General features: G+C 55.5%; 1 pseudogene; it reads right to left on the reverse strand.

Moving 5' to 3' along the window:
* Positions 1-732: 732 nt before the first annotated feature.
* LOC118974131 (glyceraldehyde-3-phosphate dehydrogenase pseudogene) lies at positions 733-1755 on the reverse strand (annotated as a pseudogene).
* Positions 1756-2234: the final 479 nt, after the last annotated feature.

Genomic DNA, 2234 nt, shown 5'->3' on the forward strand with positions numbered 1-2234 from the left:
TCACCATCCACCATCTATCCATCCGCCCGCTTACCCATGCACCGTCTACCCACCCCACCCGTCCGTCCACCTACCCACCCACCCCGCCCAGGCATCAGGCATCCGGCATCCATCCCTGAGTGCACCCACCCCCTCATCCGTTCACCCTCAAACCTAACTTGTTTCCTCCCACATATCCAAAGATTCATCGACCCGCCTACCTATCCACCTATCTAGTGCCTCACGCACCCACTCATCTCTCAATCTACCCGCCCTCAGCACCCACTCATCTCTCAATCTACCCACCCTCCCCTTAACACACTCGCGCACCCATCTCTTCAATCAACGGTCCACCCACATACCTCGTGGCCTGTCCTCTGTCTGTGTCCCATCTGCCTACCAGCTATCCATTCAGCTATGTATTACCCTCCCGCGCATCCACCCATGCACCCACCCACACATCTGCCCTCATACCTGCTTACCCACACACCCATAAATCTGCTAGCCACCCATTTACACATTCACCTACCAACCCATCAGCCCACCAAACCGTGGTCTACCCGATCCTGTACCCACCCACCCGCTCATCCGAACACACATCGGCAGGACGATCTCACAAGGGCTGACCACCGAGTGCAATTCAGCTCTGAGACTGGCAGCATCCAAAGGTGTCCTTTTGTTTTCCTGGCTGGGTGCAGTGCACTTTATTGATGGCACATGACAAGGTAGGGCTTCCTAAGTCCCTCTGCTGCTTCAGGGCATCTGGGATGGAAACTGTATGAGGGTCAGGAGATTCTTAGCGTGTTGGGGGATGAATTGGGACAAGGGCGCCCCGCCAGCCGAGGACCTCTCTCTTGCCCTTGTGCTCTTGCCTGTGCTGCAGCCAAACCCATTGTCATGCCAGGACATGAGCTGACAAAGCAGTCCTGAAGGGCGATGCTGGCCCCAGCGCTGCAGGCTGAAGAGCGGGCGTCACTGCTGACGTCACAGGAGACTACCTGGTCCTCAGTGAGGTCCAGGACGACTTGGTGGGGCCAGGGCCTGCTGAAGCCTGCTTGTCATTATAGTGGAAGCTTTCTCCAAGCTTCCAAGCAGTAGGTCAGATCCATGATGGACACGGGATGGGGACACGGAAGGCTGCGCAGGTGCGCTTCCCATTCAGCTCAGGGATGGCCTTGCCCGCAGCCTTGGCAGCACCAGTGGAAGTGGGGATGTGTCCTGGGCAGCGTCTTGACCATCCAGCCACAGGTTTCCAGAGGGGCCACCCATGGCCTTCTGGGTGGCAGTGGTGGGACTGCGGTTATGAGTCCCTCCGTGATGGCAACGTGGTCACGGATGAGCTTGGCTGGTGGTCTAAGCAGCTGGAGGCTTTGCTGACAATCTTGAGGGAGGTGTCATTCTTCTCCTCACAAACCTGAGGGCATCTGCAGAAGGGGCAGAGATGATAACCTCTTGGGTTCAGCCGTTGGGTGCACCCCAGCCTTCTCCATGGTACGAGGACACCGCGACATGCTCAGCACCATTATCACCCCTTGATGGTGGCTGGATCTCGCTCCTGGAAGATGGCGACGGGCTTCCCATTGATGACAAGTGTCCCGTTCTCAACCTTGACTCTGCCACTGAACTTGCCATGGGTGCACTCATATTGGAGCACATAGACCATGTCGTTGAGGCCAGTGAAGGGGTCGCTGATGTGACAAAGTCAGTTGCCAGAGCTAAAAGCAACTCTGTGACCACATGCCCAATACAGCCAAATCTGTTTGCTCCAGCCTTCATTTCACCACAGCATTGCAGGGAAGAAGCTGGCACTGCCCAAGAGGAGGCTGTCTGTTGAACCGGGGGGAGCAAACAGCCCCACAGGTGTCTAATGTGTGGCCTTACCGGGAAGACTGCCGGTTAGGGAGGGTTCGATACATGCAGAATCCAATGGAACCTCCAGGGTGGGGTTTGCGGATGCGTCTGAGAGGATCACGAGAGTGCTCTGGGGTCAAGGGTGAAGACCCCGCTAAGCTCTGAAGTCCCTGTCTCTGTGAGTCCCACGTGGTGAAGAGAAACACCCCCAGTGTACTGAACACCCAGGAGATATGGGGGGCTAGTATTTTGCACCCTCAGATAACGAGGATAATGCCCTCAAACCTCTTGGTTGTTTCCTTAGTGAATAAGCACCTTTGAACTGAAAGGAATATTTGTAATTAAGTATATAAAGGTTTCATGGTATCGACTCCGTAGCACTGGTATTTTGTAAGGAACCTGGG

The sequence above is a fragment of the Manis javanica genome, chromosome 5 (genome assembly GCF_040802235.1).
Source record: "Manis javanica isolate MJ-LG chromosome 5, MJ_LKY, whole genome shotgun sequence".
Classification (NCBI taxonomy): Eukaryota; Metazoa; Chordata; class Mammalia; order Pholidota; family Manidae; genus Manis; species Manis javanica.